This window comes from Dermacentor andersoni, chromosome 1 (genome assembly GCF_023375885.2).
Source record: "Dermacentor andersoni chromosome 1, qqDerAnde1_hic_scaffold, whole genome shotgun sequence".
Classification (NCBI taxonomy): domain Eukaryota; kingdom Metazoa; phylum Arthropoda; class Arachnida; order Ixodida; family Ixodidae; genus Dermacentor; species Dermacentor andersoni.
The window spans coordinates 143,348,615-143,366,667 of NC_092814.1; the positions used below are offsets into that span (position 1 = coordinate 143,348,615).

The following is an 18,053-nucleotide window of genomic DNA, read 5'->3' on the forward strand; positions in this document are numbered from 1 at the left end:
AAAATGATCGCCCGCCGTGGTTGCTCAGTGGCTATGGTGTTGGGCTGCTGAGTACGAGGTCGCGGGATCGAATCCCGGCCATGGCGGCTGCATTTCGATGGAGGCGAAATGCGAAAACACCCGTGTACTTAGATTTAGGTGCACGTTAAAGATCCCCAGGTGGTGGAAATTTCCGGAGTCCTCCACTACGGCGTGCCTCATTATCAGAAAGAGGTTTTGGCACGTAAAACCCGATAATTAAATGTTTTAATTTAATGAAGAATGATATCACAATTCTGTGAATTGAATTAATAGTACATCTAAAGCGGACAAAATTGATATCTTACACATGCATCTCAAGAAAATAAGTAATACGGAAATACAGGTTTTGCAGAACCATTGCACAAAACGTAACGAATTCACATAAGGTATAAATTGACGTAATGAATTTGTCCGCTTTGAAATAACTACTGGATGCCGTTTACAGAACCGCGATATCATTTCGTCATTCAAAGCTATTAATTTTTAAGCTTCGTGCTTTTATGTTTTCAAACTTTCGATTTTTTGAAAATCTTTATAACAAACTTAATTCCCTGAATAGAAATTCCGCGGCCAACAGTCGCTAGAATTTAACTTTCTCTCTCAAATGCAACAAGTCTCATTAAAATCGGTACGGCGGTTACCTCAGAAAAACGTTGCTGCGTTTTACATATATCTGAATAGGCCACGTCGGAGTTGGGCCCGGGCTAAAGCTTCCTCTTAAGCGGCGAGAAGACAGCGCACACGAAGCTAGCAAACCTCGGCGGAACTACACTCTGTACTCATCGCAGATAGCTTTCAAGACAGGGCCCGCGCGGCTGCACTCCGCTGCGCGATACACGCACTTGGGCTTTATACGAAACATCGCGCCGACGCCGACGGTGGAAATACGCCTGGAATGTCCATATAATTGCTATTGCAATAAAACTGATTAGAATAGTTGTACGTTATCGCGGCCTAGGAAGTGCACGCGCGTGCGCCGACCATGTAGTCACTTGTGCTCGATCTCGATCGCCAAGAAAATTTGACCCGAAGTTCCGCAACAGCCGCGTGTACTAGAACTTTTTCTCAGTGGCACGATCGCGCGTATCGGCTGATGCGTTTTGTGTCGCGAGTAGCGGCGCCTGCCGCAGTCCCTAACTATTGATGACGTATCGCGGTAGAGCACGTCGGGCGCTGGAGCACGACCGATCTGGAACGCGTGTCTGCCGCCTGACCAGACGCGTGCTCCCGACCGTCCGGGGGTCGAGCTACGGGCTTGCTAGACGCGCTGAACAGCTAGCAGCGACAACGCCGCTGCTATGAGCTGTTGTGTTCACAAGTATAGCAAGATGCAGCGATTTCATGCATGCGTAAACCTCATCGCAGTGGGCCAATCCTGTGTTCTGGTGTATTGCCTGAAGCGCAGGATGGTCCTACCACAAGTTCAAGCATTCTTTTGGCCACCTGGTTCCTTGCTGGGGCCATGTCCGAAGAATTTCCGAGCTATTCAAATGTGAGTCTGCGTTCGTTGTGTATTATGTGTTCCTTCCGCTTGTCCTCGTTTTTTCGCACAGTTTTAACCTACCTTCAAGTATGGACGAACTGGCCAGAAAGAACTTCCAACTAAAGTATATTTTGTGGTAAGAAGAAAAATCTCCCTACGGACAGAAATATTATAGCGAGCGCCGGGTTTTGCCTTCACGGTAAGACAAGTATGCTCTTCGGCGTGGGTTATTAACTCGAACGCAACGTTTCCGAAAGCGGCTTACAGAAGCTTGCTGCGAAGGTATCGCTTGATTGGCAGAGAAGGGGAGATTCTCGACGGCAAGTACGAATTGATTACTTTCCGTCTGCGCAACCTGGAGCTTCTACATTTCGCTTTGCTCGCCCAGGCTGCTAGACCTGTAGCCTTACTCCTAGCGAGATATCAGTTTGCATGAGGCCCCTTCTCTCTCTCTCTTTTTGTCGCTTGAAACTTTCGTGGAACAGACTTCATTAAGATAGAGCATTTGACGTACGCTTCGGGGAAGGCTCGACACCTTACGTACGTAGCGCTTGCAGCGAGAAGTGCACTTGCGAAGTTGGCCACTTTCGAGAAGCGAGAGTGCTGCGTAGTTGCGAGTGGATTGTAGAGCTTCGGCTATAAGCGCGAGCGTCTGATGAGCATAAATGTAAGTGGCAAAGAACAGTGCTCCATTCCGCTCCCCTTCACTTATCCTTTCGCCGCCGCCGACGCGAGTTGCTGTGCACTTATTGACTGGAGTTTACCTACGGTGAAGCAGGCCTCCGGGCCGTGGGGAGGTGTTCAGGCGCCGCGGTGTATGGAAATTTCGATAAATTAGGTGGACATCTGGATATGCTGCACTTCCCACACATGATGGAGTAGTCAAGCTAACAAGCGTGGCGGTTCTGGACATCCATTATTTGGAGTTTTGGGATATGTGTTTAAGCTATATTATTGAGGGCGCCGAGGAATGTAGGCAGCTGCGGAATTGTTGTTTGTTTCTTGTGTTTCCTGAATAAGCTTGACTTAATCAGGCTTGTCTGCTTTTTAGATGGTGGTGTTTTCAGTGACTTGACTCCAATTGCAGAAACTGTGGAACGTGGCGCTTTGTTGCTCGGCTTCTTTTTTTTTTTTTTTTTACGCAAATGTCCTTCCACACATGCGTGCGAAAACTGATTATTTGCTGCAAATACGTTCCTTTCACTTCATGTGTGGATGAGGTATGTGTTTGTGGCATCAGAGAGTACGTAATCTCATTTCTCACCTACTATCTGGAAGTAGCATGTGTGCCAGGCCGTCAGCAACACTAGCGTATCCAGAGCTGAGAGAGAAGGAGAGAGAGAAGGTGAGAAGTGCGAAGGTAGGGAGGTCAAACAGACGAGCGTCCGGTTTGCTATCGTATGCTGAAGGAAAAACGGAGTATAAAGAGAACTAAAAGAGAGAGTGTACACTGTGTGGACGCATGAGAATGCAAAGATGGACTATAAATGGTTACTGAGGCCGACGCACATCGAAAAAAAAAAAAAAAACGTAGTGGCCCACGAATAGCCTTCTCCGCCAGCTACGGACATGCGGCCACGGTACAAGAGCTTTCGTCTAAGGAAACATTTCTGGAGTTCAGGCGGTTTGATGAGGGTTTGTAGAGAGGTGCGCTGAACGTCGTTTGAAGGCAGTTTCAGGAGAGGTATATGCATGCTCCTTCAGGCCTACAAGAGTCGAACGTTAGTCTATCGGCCGTTCCTATACGGCAAGAACAAGCATTCGTAAATTCCATTCACAGAAATAGGTAGCATAGCAATGATGCATCGCCGCGGGAAAGGATATAGTAGGCACTTGCAGCCGTAACATAGGGTCCTGGGTACGCAGCCGACACTCCGAGAATCTCGGAAAATTCCAAAAAGCTTGTGTCGTTGTGCAAGCAAGCAAACTAATTTCTCTTGCAGCATCCGTCTTTGTCGAAGGTATGAGTTCATCAAAGTGACCTCGTGGGCCGACCTGGCAGTCTCGTCAGCGAAGCCGTAACTGACAATGCCACAATGACCCGGAAACCACTGAACGATGATATAGCGCCCTTTTTCCAGAGCATGTTAGTTAATTTCGCTTACTTCAGGTACAATAGGCTCGTATGTACTGTGACGTAAAGCCGACTTTAGGCTTTCAAGAGCTGATCTTGAGTAAGACATCAAGACTCATTTTAGATAGATAGATAGATAGGTAGATAGATAGATAGATAGATAGATAGATAGATAGATAGATAGATAGATAGATAGATAGATAGATAGATAGATAGATAGATAGATAGATAGATTCTATTAAAATAATAATTGGAATGCTCGCTAATGGTTGGGGCCCCTAGTCCAGAGCTCCGCTGGCTCTTGTCATCTTCTCAGCTCTCTGGATCAGCTTGAGCTGGTCGTCGAGGACCGAACTGGACAGCAGTGCCTCCCATCGCTCCCTCGTGGTGTTCTTGTCGGGGTGTTCTATGTTGTGTAGCGTGCACTCCCACGTAATGTGGTATAAGGTCGGTGTGGCCCCGCACCACGGGCATTCGTGGTGTAGGGCCACACGAATGCCCGGCCCACGTGTGGAGTGCTTAAAGCCTGTTTTACCTCCGCCGCGGGTCAGCCCGATATTGCACTATCTTCGGGATCGGTCCACATATGAGGAATGCTTAAAGCCTGCTTCAACTCCGCCGCGGCTGGCCCGGTATTGCGCTATCTTCGGGATCGGCCCACGTATGGGGAGTGCTTAAAGCATATGCTTCACCTCCACCGCGGCTCGGCTCGGTATTGCTCTATCTTCGGGATGGGCCCACGTATGGGGAGTACTTAACGCCTTGCAGAAGGGTTGAAATCTGGGCTAGTTGGTACATACTTGAACGAAAAAACCAGCGAAAAACACAAAGGACAAGAGCATAGTTGATAGTCCAGTCGTTGTGGTGTGAGCCTCTCCTCTTGTCCTTTGTGTTTTTGACTGGTTTTTTCGTTCAAGTACTTAACGCCTGCTTCGCCTCCGCCGCGGCTCGGCCTGGTATTGCATTATCTTCAGGATCGGCTATGGGGAGTGCTTAAAGCCTACGTCACCTCCGCCGCGGCTCGGCCCGGTATTGCACTATCTTCGACATGGACCCACGTATGGGGAGTGCTTAAAATCTGCTTCACCTCTGCCGCCGCTCGGCCCGGTATTGCAGTATCTTCAGGATCAGCAAACGTATCACTCAACCATCGAAGTATCACTCACCCATATCAAAGTCACTCATCGCCCTTGGAGCGCCCCATTGGCCGAATGTGACGGCACTTGCACAGGCGCCTACCATTGGATGAAAATGATGGCACCTGAGCTGGCTGGATGATTGGCCGAAAGTAACGTGACCCCTAGAGACCGAAGGAGTTAAAAGCGAGAGACAGGGAGAAGCGACATTCATTCATTATTTCGTTCTTCCTGCCACGGGCCGCAGCGCCCGATTTGCTGCCGGCCGTCAATGACTTTCTGACTGTTCATTACTTTGTGTTATTATTGTAAATGGTGTAAAAAAACCTTCAGTTCTCAAAATCCTCCTCAACGTCGGCCAACTCCCGCAAGATCTAATAATACTAATATTAGGAGAATATTGCCTAAACGCGATTTTCTGCTCAGCCTCATACAGGTACCCGAATGCAGCTTGGTCCTACTAACCGAAACATGGCTGAATTTATTAATTTCCCACTCTGATTTGCTTCCTCTATTTAATGACTTTGATATCTTTCGTTGCGATCACAAAGACAGGCGTGGGGCTCGGGTGTTAATTGGCGCTCAACATGGTTTAAAATGCTGCGCTGTCGACGTTCCTTCCAATCTTGAAATTATCTGCATTCGCTGCAAAGCTTCCGTTCCACTCATTACGTTGGCGTTTGCTACCGACCCCGTGATACCGATCCCTCGTTCATTGGCGAGTTTCATGATGCTCTTCCACTAGTAACTTGAGCTTCGGATAGTGCCCCTCTTCTTTTACTTGGGGATTTTAACTTCGCCGCCATAACTTGGCAAACTTATCATTAACGTCTTGAAAACAGAATATTGAAAGTGACCTTATAGATACTTGCCTAACCTTCAACTCATCCCAAATAATTAGCTTCCCTTCGCGGACGACTCATAATGCATCAAGCCTGATAGATTTATTTTTAGCGTCCCAGCCGAATAAAATTGAGTTCGCCTCTAACCTAACCTGCCTAATAGATCACACAGTTATTCATGCCACTTTCAAATATAACTTGCCCAATCCAAAGAAAGTAAAAGAAAAACCTATACAATAAGGCCGATTATCAAGGTAGTAATCACAAACTAGCCTCTTTCTGCAACTGGTTCCTTGTAGATTTTTCCAATTGGTCTGTCAAAGAAAACTGGGAGCTTTTTAAAAACAAAATGCAGCAATTGATAAACACATACACCTTCACCATCACCATTAAAGAACGGCCTTCTTCCCCATGGTACGATAACACATTAAAACGTCCTAACAATAAAAAGAAAAGACACTTCCGGTCAGCTAAAACACAAAACTCTAAGCAAGCATAGGGAAAAGTATCGTAAGACCGAAAAACTTTATGAAACATTCTTCTCTTCCACCCTGCCAGGCGTGCTGCGCACAAACCCCAAAACGTTTTGGAACACCATAAATCCAACCTATTCTAAGCTTATCTCGTTAGCCAATCAACAAAACGTTCCCGTCCCGAAGTTCGAAGTTGCCGAAACACTGAATTCCACGTTTTGTTCGGTCTTTACTGATGAACCGGACAATGTATTTGCGTGTGTGCCCCACCACGATTACCCTGTTATGCCTAATGTCATCTTCGAACCTAATGGTATCGTTCAAGTAATTGATCCCTTGAAAGTGTCATCTTCAGCTGGAATTGATTGTATAAATTCTGAAGTTGTAAAAAACACTAAACATTATTCTTCTGCCATACTGTCACATAGCTTCCAGCAATCACTGTCATCTGGAGTGGTGCCACGAGACTAGAAGGTTGACAAGGTCCATCCCAATACTCAAGAAAGGTTCGTCATTCTCACCTGCAAGCTACCACCCAATATCACTGCGATGCGTGTGCTGTAAACTAATGGAATACGCAATCTGTTCTGAAACCGTCAATTTTCTTATTACTGTACATTTTTTTCACCCCAGTCAGCACAGATTTCATAGAGGCCTTTGGTGAGACACACAACTAGCGCTCTCTATTAATGAAGTCAGCTTAAGTATTGATCACAATATTCCGGCATACGCCCTTTCCCCAGATTTTGAAAAAAGCCTTTGATAAAGTACCGCATAATCGTCTTTTCTTTTTCAAACTTTCACGCCTAAATCTTGACACTGCCGTTCTAAACTGGATAAAAGATTTCTTGTCTAACCGGGAACAGTTCGTTTATGACAACCAGACTTCATCATCCCGACGTCCTTTCGTCTCAGGTGTACCTCACCGTACGAGTTCTCGGTCCCCTCCTATATTTAATTTATATTAACGACTTGGCTACTAATATATCGTCTAATATGCGTTTATTCGCCGATGACTGCGTAATTTATCGTCCTATTAACTGCCCTAATGACTACCAGACCCTGTAAAATGATATATCTATTGAAACCTGGTGCACACATTGGCTTATGACTCTGAAGATTAAGAAAACATCTGTCGTTTCTTTCCATCGCCGAAAATGCTATCCTACTCCGACGTACTTTATTTGCGGCTCCAAAATATCACCCTTGAATTCCTATAACTATTTTGTTATAACCATAACACCAGATATCACGTGGTAGTCCCACATAACAAACATTTCTAACGAAGCAAATAAAGTTCTTGGCTCCTTCAGACGAAACCTACGACTTGCTCTTCCTTCTGTGAAACTTTTAGCATATTTAACATTAGTTCGTCCGAAACTTGAATACGCTTGCGCCGTCTGCAACCCACACCAATCTAATCTGTCCAAAACGTTAGAATATGTTCAGAATAGGGCAGCTTGGTTTATATATTCAGATTACTCACTTCACTCAAATGTCACTAACCTAATGAACAAAGCCCATCTTGTAAACTTTTAATTGCGGCGCAAGGTCACTCGACTAATCCTCGCTCACAATTTCTTCTATTCTTTGTCTGACGCATCTATTATCATGCCCGTACTTCACACATCTTCCCGAACTAACCACCAAAACACCGTTTATCCAGTGCATGCCCGCACAACTGCACATCTTCGCTCATTCTTTTGTTCAAACAGCCAAGGACTGGAATGACCTTCCGTCCCCCGTCGTGCACCCTTCCAGCCCCGCTCTGTTCAAAGCGCACGTCGAACAAACCCTGTACGAATGCCCACCCCTCAAGTCACATCAATGCACTGGGGTAATTGAGGCATAATAAATAAATAAATAAATCTTCGGGATCAGCCCACGTATGGGGAGTGCTCAAAGCCTGCTTCACCTCCACCGCGGCTCGCTCCGGTATTGCACTATCTTCGGGATGGATCCACGTATGGGGAATGCTTAGCGCCTGCTTCACCTCCGCCGCCAGTCAGCCCGGCATTGCACTATCTTCGGGATAGGTCCGCGTATGGGGAGTGCTTAACGCCTGCTTCACCTCCGCCGCGGGTCAGTCCAGCATTGCACTATCTTCGGGATCGGCCCGCGTATGGGGAGTGCTTAACGCCTGTTTCACCTCCGCCGCCGGTCAGCCCAGCATTGCACTATCTTCGGGATCGGCCCGCGTGTGGGGAGGGCTTAACGCCTGTTTCACCTCCGCCGCCGGTCAGCCCGGCATTGCACTATCTTCGGCATCGGCCGGCGTGTGGGGAGTGCTTAACGCCTGTTTCACCTCCGCCGCCGGTCAGCCCGGCATTGCACTATCTTCGGGTTCGGCCTGCGTATGGGGAGTGCTTAACGCCTGTTTCACCTCCGCCGCCGGTCAGCCCGGCATTGCACTACCTTCGGGTTCGGCCTGCGTATGGGGAGTGCTTAACGCCTGTTTCACCTCCGCCGCCGGTCAGCCCGGCATTGCACTACCTTCGGGTTCGGCCTGCGTATGGGGAGTGCTTAACGCCTGTTTCACCTCCGCCGCCGGTCAGCCCGGCATTGCACTATCTTCGGGTTCGGCCTGCGTATTGGGAGTGCTTAACGCCTGTTTCACCTCCGCCGCCGGTCAGCCCGGCATTGCACTACCTTCGGGTTCGGCCTGCGTATGGGGAGTGCTTAACGCCTGTTTCACCTCCGCCGCCGGTCAGCCCGGCATTGCACTATCTTCGGGTTCGGCCTGCGTATGGGGAGTGCTTAACGCCTGTTTCACCTCCGCCGCCGGTCAGCCCGGCATTGCACTATCTTCGGGTTCGGCCTGCGTATGGGGAGTGCTTAACGCCTGTTTCACCTCCGCCGCCGGTCAGCCCGGCATTGCACTATCTTCGGGTTCGGCCTGCGTATGGGGAGTGCTTAACGCCTGTTTCACCTCCGCCGCCGGTCAGCCCGGCATTGCACTACCTTCGGGTTCGGCCTGCGTATGGGGAGTGCTTAACGCCTGTTTCACCTCCGCCGCCGGTCAGCCCGGCATTGCACTACCTTCGGGTTCGGCCTGCGTATGGGGAGTGCTTAACGCCTGTTTCACCTCCGCCGCCGGTCAGCCCGGCATTGCACTATCTTCGGGTTCGGCCTGCGTATGGGGAGTGCTTAACGCTTGTTTCACCTCCGCCGCCGGTCAGCCCGGCATTGCACTATCTTCGGGTTCGGCCTGCGTATGGGGAGTGCTTAACGCCTGTTTCACCTCCGCCGCCGGTCAGCCCGGCATTGCACTATCTTCGGGTTCGGCCTGCGTATTGGGAGTGCTTAACGCCTGTTTCACCTCCGCCGCCGGTCAGCCCGGCATTGCACTACCTTCGGGTTCGGCCTGCGTATGGGGAGTGCTTAACGCCTGTTTCTCCTCCGCCGCCGGTCAGCCCGGCATTGCACTATCTTCGGGTTCGGCCTGCGTATGGGGAGTGCTTAACGCCTGTTTCACCTCCGCCGCCGGTCAGCCCGGCATTGCACTATCTTCGGGTTCGGCCTGCGTATGGGGAGTGCTTAACGCCTGTTTCACCTCCGCCGCCGGTCAGCCCGGCATTGCACTACCTTCGGGTTCGGCCTGCGTATGGGGAGTGCTTAACGCCTGTTTCACCTCCGCCGCCGGTCAGCCCGGCATTGCACTACCTTCGGGTTCGGCCTGCGTATGGGGAGTGCTTAACGCCTGTTTCACCTCCGCCGCCCGTCAGCCCGGCATTGCACTATCTTCGGGTTCGGCCTGCGTATGGGGAGTGCTTAACGCCTGTTTCACCTCCGCCGCCGGTCAGCCCGGCATTGCACTATCTTCGGGTTCGGCCTGCGTATGGGGAGTGCTTAACGCCTGTTTCACCTCCGCCGTCGGTCAGCCCGGCATTGCACTACCTTCGGGTTCGGCCTGCGTATGGGGAGTGCTTAACGCCTGTTTCACCTCCGCCGCCGGTCAGCCCGGCATTGCACTATCTTCGGGTTCGGCCTGCGTATGGGGAGTGCTTAACGCCTGTTTCACCTCCGCCGCCGGTCAGCCCGGCATTGCACTATCTTCGGGTTCGGCCTGCGTATGGGGAGTGCTTAACGCCTGTTTCACCTCCGCCGCCGGTCAGCCCGGCATTGCACTATCTTCGGTTTCGGCCTGCGTATGGGGAGTGCTTAACGCCTGTTTCACCTCCGCCGCCGATCAGCCCAGCATTGCACTATCTTCGGGTTCGGCCTGCGTATGGGGAGTGCTTAACGCCTGTTTCACCTCCGCCGCCGGTCAGCCCGGCATTGCACTATCTTCGGGTTCGGCCTGCGTATGGGGAGTGCTTAACGCCTGTTTCACCTCCGCCGCCGGTCAGCCCGGCATTGCACTATCTTCGGGTTCGGCCTGCGTATGGGGAGTGCTTAACGCCTGTTTCACCTCCGCCGCCGGTCAGCCCGGCATTGCACTATCTTCGGGTTCGGCCTGCGTATGGGGAGTGCTTAACGCCTGTTTCACCTCCGCCGCCGGTCAGCCCGGCATTGCACTATCTTCGGGTTCGGCCTGCGTATGGGGAGTGCTTAACGCCTGTTTCACCTCCGCCGCCGATCAGCCCAGCATTGCACTATCTTCGGGTTCGGCCTGCGTATGGGGAGTGCTTAACGCCTGTTTCACCTCCGCCGCCGGTCAGCCCGGCATTGCACTATCTTCGGGTTCGGCCTGCGTATGGGGAGTGCTTAACGCCTGTTTCACCTCCGCCGCCGATCAGCCCAGCATTGCACTATCTTCGGGTTCGGCCTGCGTATGGGGAGTGCTTAACGCCTTTTTCACCTCCGCCGCCGGTCAGCCCGGCATTGCACTAACTTCGGGTTCGGCCTGCGTATGGGCAGTGCTTAACGCCTGTTTCACCTCCGCCGCCGGTCAGCCCGGCATTGCACTATCTTCGGGTTCGGCCTGCGTATGGGGAGTGCTTAACGCCTGTTTCACCTCCGCCGCCGGTCAGCCCGGCATTGCACTATCTTCGGGTTCGGCCTGCGTATGGGGAGTGCTTAACGCCTGTTTCACCTCCGCCGCCGATCAGCCCAGCATTGCACTATCTTCGGGTTCGGCCTGCGTATGGGGAGTGCTTAACGCCTGTTTCACCTCCGCCGCCGGTCAGCCCGGCATTGCACTATCTTCGGGTTCGGCCTGCGTATGGGGAGTGCTTAACGCCTGTTTCACCTCCGCCGCCGGTCAGCCCGGCATTGCACTACCTTCGGGATCGGACCGCGTATGGGGAGTGCTTAACGCCTGCTTCACCTCCGCCGCCAGTCAGCCCGACATTGCACTCACTTCGGTATCGGCCCGCGTATGGGGAGTGCTTAACGCCTGTTTCACCTCCGCCGCCAGTCAGCCCGGCATTGCACTATCTTCGGGATCGGTCCACGTATGGGGAGTGCTTAACGCCTGCTTCACCTCCACCCCGGCTCGCTCCGGTATTGCACCATCTTCGGGATGGGCCCACGTATGGGGAATGCTTAGCGCCTGCTTCACCTCCGCCGCCGGTCATCCCGGCATTGCACTGTCTTCGGGATCGGCCCGCGTATGGGGAGTGCACAGCGCCTGCTTCACCTCCACCGCCGGTCAGCCCGGCATTGCACTATCTTCGGGATCGGTCCGCGTATGGGGAGTGCTTAACGCCTGCTTCACCTCCACCGGGGCTCGGCCCAATATTGCACTAACTTGGGATCGTCCCACGTATGAAAAATTGTTGGTCTACGCGCGGACGCGATCCACGAGATACTAGCCATAGACAGCTTCGCTGTAAAGAACATCGCGGCCAAGTTAATAATATTTGGTAACTTATATTTTCCATTGTCTGCATTTTCCCCTCTTCAACGTGGGGAAGTTAATTGGAAACGAATAATCTGTACAGTCGCCGCCGTATTGCTAGTTGCTTTAACAGAAGAGATTACAAGTTGGCGATGCGTACGTTCGCATGATGGACCGTAAGGTTTGGTATCAAGGTATAAAAGATCCCCGAGTATCTGCAGTATTTTTGCCTCTAGAGGGCTGGTTCTGCCCCTTCGGCACCTCGAGGGACCTGTCCACGTAATTCCCACTTTGATTTGGTGGAGCCTGCACTGATAGGATGTTGAAAAAAAAAAGAATGAAAAATAATGCATGCCGGGAGGAAGGCTTACGATTCCTGAGATAATACATTCTATCACATGATGGTAAGAAAGCGGCCACTTCTCTTCATGACTCCTACCGGATCGGCCTATACACACCAAAAAATGCAAGAGCAGCAGTGCGAATGCTCTTTATAATTAATTCCAGTAAACAGAAAGTTATCACCGTTTCCTGCAAAGTGCGAAGTGGTGAACGGGATCATTACTTGAGTATTTAATTATGGGGTTTTACGTGCCAAAACCATTTCCTGATTATGAGGCATGCCGTAGTGGAGGACTCCGGAAATTTCGACCACCTGGGGTTCCTTAACGTGCACATAAATCTAAGTTCACGGGTGTTTTCGCATTTCGCCCCCATCAAAATGCGGCCGCCGTGGCCGGGCTTCGATCACGCGACCTCGTGCAATTACTTGAGTATTGCGCTCTGTATTAGGGAAGGCAAAGCGTCGGTGAGCGGAAACTTCGTTTGCTTTACTTGCTTGCTACTTCGATTTTGTTTGAGAATCTTCGTTGCTGAATTCAGTCTTCCCAGTGTCGTTAAGTTATTCAGTGTCATGAAGCTATAGAGCGCAATGCAGTAAAACCTCCAAAAGTGTCGTACTACAAAGAAACGGGCAACAGTGGACGCACCGGTCACCACGGGTTCTGCTGGTCGTAACATACCTACACAATTTCTCTAGCCGCCGAGCGTGATATTGCAGGGCTCTGAAGAATGCTTTTGAGATGGTGTAAAAAGTTGAAGGCGCGGGGAAGTTCTATTTGTAGCGGTCAGCCAACATCAGTTTGCCTCGTAACTTTCACAACGATGCATTCTTGTCATCAGGCCGCTCTAGAACTCAATTGTTTTGACTGCCTCGCAAGGTTGTTGTTTAGCGAATGTGCTCGAGCGATCAAGCGTGGTGGTTGAGTCGATGGCATATGACATGCGATACTGCTAACAGTCAGCCAGCTGGTCGGTAAGTCACTAACGCCACAAAGACCAGTGATTGAATAGCTTGCCTGACGGCAATAAAACTTATTCTTGGGCGACTTGGTTAATATCTACTGAAGCCATTGTTGCGCAAAGGAACGCGGAGAAAGCACGGAACATGACACCACGGGGGCTAACTCACAACTGATTTACCGGATCGACCCCATAAAAATAAGAAATAATAGAAACACTCTGTATAGTGCATGCGTACACATTCATCATGGCAAAGAAAAAGAAAAAAAAAAAGGCGTGTCTCGCTACTAACTAAGCAGATCGACGTGTCGCTAACGCAATCAGTGTCTCTTTTTCTAATGTGACAAGCTTCCAAAAGTTCACGAGCAGTAGTATCCTTACTTCTAGTAGCCTTACGGCATTTTACAATCGGTGTAAAGATATATCATGGCGGACCTTCAGAATGTCACAAGTAGCACCCAATTATTTCTGTTTTTTATTCGCTCTATTTTAGGAGACGTTGCTTACTGCAGGTTTCGACCACTGCGTACACGACAGCAGACTCACCTGACGAGAAGGCAAGCCTCGCACTATCTTCACGCACTTCAAATGGCAGGCGTGCGCTGGGTCAGTCATGTGGGATTGATGCTTAAACTACACACAGCTCTAGCGACCAATCGCATATTCTATCCACTGATGTCTCCATCGGAGGACCAATATGAACGAGTGTATTTCGTCTACAGAAGGAGCTTGCATTTGTTTTGCCGTTTTTTCTCAGCCAGCTTAAAAACACAAATTATGCATCCGACCCATTCTCTCTCAGTCTGACTCTGGGCTGAGTCAACAGGCCACGATCCTGTTGACTCAGGTTAGAGTCAACGAGTTGACCCGTGGATCTCCGTAGGATCTGCTTTACCCGCCATGCGCAGCGCCTATAGGGGCGCCACTGAAAGCCGCGTAGTGTGTGCGTGCGATTTGCCGCTTGTGCGCGTCCCAGATAGTCAATTCTGCGGTGTCAGTGTGCGCAAAGAAATCGCACTGTACAATAGTGGACATGTGCCCGACTTCACGGCTGTCTGGGACGACATTGTCTTCTTAAGTGCCAGTGTTTGCCGCATGTGACCATCAACAAGCTTGCCTATGAAATGGAGTTCATTGCAGTAGGCCGCCTTCATTACCACGCCCCGGCCGCTAATGGCTTCATTTCTTGGCCCGTGAACCAACGTTCTTTATGGGCGCACTTGCTTCGTTTACGTGCCGTGTTTTTTTATAGCAGGTTGAGGGAGCGCCGTCGCGCCTGCGAATGGTTCGCACAGGCGCGGCCACGTGAGAAGCCAGCGACGGTAAAGCTTGCAAACCAGCACGATGAGATTGAGAAAAATAGCACATATAGGAACCTGGCAATAGTTAAGGGTTGATTGGTTTTACGCTTGGGCGTCCTGCCACTGTCTGCACAGCATGGATTTGACATGTTCCATCGTTAAACAAGCAAAGCGTTTCGATGATTTCACGGGAGCACGCGAGTGAGATATCGGAAGACGCCATTGCTGAGAATTTGCCTCCGTGGTCACTCAAAAGCATACTGCTCTTATACCTTATTTTTTTTGTGGCACCACCATTTTTCATAATATCACCCTCGCACCCAAATGTATAATTAAACCGCATGTTGTATTGCCTGTCTAGTGTCCCGAGTCTAAATAGCCAATGCATCGCTCTTTAATTAGTTAAAAGAATACGTTGACACAATATTAACACTTTGAAAGCAAATACAACACATTCGCAACGGAAACAATGTCTCTACTGCAAGAAGTGTGAACCACGGTTCCACGAGATAAAGATTCTTGGCAGAAGCAGAGATACAAAGGCACGTGAGGTTTTGGATGCATTCCATATAAGGAAGAATAAAAAACAACAACTGTGTTAGTGATACTTCCGTGACCCTCTTTAAAAGCGAAATGTCATACCATGAACGGTTTGGCAGATGATGCATTATGGTCCTTGAGCGCATGTCTGTGATTTTCCTTATATTTGCTGATTTTTCGGTGAATAAAGATAGATGAAGTTGGCGCTTGCCCTGTGTCGTTCTCCCTCTCGTGGTTGTCTTAGCTGGCGCTGTTCCTTCCTAATTCAAATACAAAGCATGGCAATAAATAATTCTTGTAAACCACGTGCTACATTTAAATCATTTTCAAAGCAGGGAAAACTACAGTGAGGCAACATGGACATATATTGGCCCATTTCATACAAAAGATGAAAAAGAGAACAAGCATTCGCTACCACCATTAGCGAAAAAAAAAACAAGAAACAACAACAAAAAAAGAAACATGAAGGCTTCATAAAATTAAATTATGAGGTTTTACGTGCCAAAACCACTTTCTGATTATGAGGCACGCCGTAGTGGAGGACTCCGGAAATTTCGACCACCGGGGGTTCTTTAACGTGCACCTAAATCTAAGTACACGGGTGTTTTCGCATTTCGCCCCCATCGATATGCGGCCGCCGTGGCCGGGATTCGATCCCGCGACCTTGTGCTCGGCAGCCTAACACCACAGCCACTGAGCAACCACGGCGGGTAAGGCTTCATAAATGACAATAACGCATGACATGTGCAGCTGGGGTAAAGTGAATACACACTAGTTGCAGACATCGGGGCTTCGAAGTTCAGGCGTCTCCCATTACCATCACGAAGCGATATTAAGAGGCATTCGAAACGAGGTTGAATGCCCTGTCAAAAGGCTTTAATGCTCACAGACGCCTGGTTGTACAGTCAACATGCAGATAGCTGAGGCGAGCGTAAACCGAACGTTAGACGCCGCATGGCGCATTGCAGTGCCATCGACAGCTAGAGCAGCAGCCGATTCCGTGAAACGGATGGGTTATTGCGTGACGTTTCTTCGAAGGCGCCGTCACCTGCTTTTTAACACAGAGCCCTTTGTTCAAAGCGTCTAAACACAATGAGCGCTTTACAGCTTCGCGCCGCATTCTCTGACTTAGTTTTTAGCATATATATATATATTTTTCAACGGGGGCATAGCGTCTTATCAGCAACAACAACCTATTATTTATCGTTTCTTCTGGACGGTAGACGAGGCGACCAAGTTTAAATGAGCCATGATAAAGTGTATAAGCGCGACTGAATGAGGACGTAGAAAGAAACAGAAACACAGGGACAGCGCTTTCTGTTTCTTCCTACGTCCTCATTCAGTCGCGCTTATACACTCTATCATGGATTCTAACCAACTAGCCCGCCAACGTGTTTTAATTAAATGACCCGCATTGGTTGCTTAGTGCCTAAGGTGTTGGGCTGCCAAGCACTCGATCCCGGGATCGAATCCTGGCCACGGCGGGCGCATTTCGATGGGGGCGAAATGCGGAAACACCCGTTTACTTAGATTTAGGTGCATGTTAAAAAACCCCAGGTGGTCCAAATTTGCGGAGTCCCCCACTACTGCGTGCCTTATAATCAGATCGTGATTTTGGCACGTAAAACACCATCACCTAATAATTTATTCTAAGTTTAAACGCGGAAGTGCTCACTAAAGGCGCAGCGACATCAAGCAAATAATAAAAGCAGTGATCGCTCTAAAACTGCAACAAAGAGAGCGCGATTGCCTATCTTCTCCGTCGAACAGCCGCGATCCACCGCCACCGTCGCTCTTGCTCGCGAAGCAGCACCGGAAACAAAGTGTGTGCTTGACGAGTTTTCATACGTGTTAAAACGCCTAACTACGCAACAGTTGCTTCAAGACATCGCTGAAGGCTGACAGAAGCCTTAAATTCCGATCAAGAACTCAAACATGATAGCACGCGCATAGGCACTGACGTGAACAGTGCTCGCTCGAGCCCGCCTATCCGCTTCGCAGCCTTGGCGACAGGCGGCGTTGTCGGCGTTTTGCGCATGACGTATTGGACTGGCTCTCACTGTTATGTGGCACTGAATGCTCTGCACAACATTGGCTTGAATAATTTGAAAAATAGACGGCGGACAGATCCTCCTCCCTTGCTAGGGGACATTAGTGACGGTCTCAACATCCGCGGGTTACTCGCAAAATGCTTCATACTTTCTTCAGCGGTGCGCTTTTTGTTGCTAGGGCACTTATATAGTCAACTATAGGTCAATAATGCAGCGGCAAGTGCCCCTCAAAGCGAACATGCGCCAGTGAACGGCCTCGTCTAGGTCTACATCTCCTTATTCTTTGTGTTCGCCACTTTCCGTCTGCGCAGCGTCCGGAAAACCTCGTCGACGATGTTCGAGCTCGTGACACGTAACAGGGACGTAGACATATTGCTTGAGTTCCTAACGACGCCCGTGAAGCGCACGCCCATCGTCGAGTGCCCCCCCCCCCAAAAAAAAGCTGGCCGCGTCTTACCCTGCGCTCCGCTTACTTGATACGAACATTGCGGCACTCAACGTGCGTGGGGTCAGGCTTCGTTTGCAGCGGGTTGCCATACTTCGGATGGTTGCAGCATACGAAGAAGCTGATGGCCTCGCCACCGCAGTGCATGCTCTGTACATCCGAGCCCATGCGTCACGCCCGCGGACGACAGAAGTGAGGCGATCCGAACATACTTCGTCACCTGCCACTCAGATGCCTGTGCTACATCCAGGAACCTACTTCGGCTCGTCAGCACAGCGGTAGAATCCCGCGCCAGTAGCGACCTACTGTGCTCAAGCTGCGCATCGGATGTGAGCGAACTGGCGCCTACCAGCAGCGGTTCGAACCCGCGACATCCAGTGCTTGCTTGGACTGCACCGAGCTCGAAACTTCCAAGCACCCGTTGATTGGGTGCGCGACTAACGCTACAGCCAGCAGCCAGCTCCTGTCGGCCTTCAGGAGTTTTGGCATTCCCGACAGCTTTGAGGCCGTGCTGCTCTTCCCCGAGGTCATGGCGGAGACTCTTGGGAAGGCTCACGCAGCCCCTGGTCTATGCTTGTGGAGATTCGCCCTGGCGGCGTGCAT

The 18,053-nt window shown here is 50.3% G+C and overlaps 1 long non-coding RNA gene across 2 annotated transcripts in view; it reads left to right on the forward strand.

Annotated features, from left to right (window-relative positions):
- The window catches only part of LOC140216898 (uncharacterized), a 229,481-nt gene that overhangs the window by 53,544 nt on the left and 157,884 nt on the right, over window positions 1–18,053 (forward strand). For both annotated transcript variants that reach the window (XR_011893577.1, XR_011893578.1), the window contains one exon: window positions 1,427–1,513. This is a non-coding gene — a long non-coding RNA (uncharacterized lncRNA). The remainder of the gene's footprint in view (window positions 1–1,426; window positions 1,514–18,053) is intronic.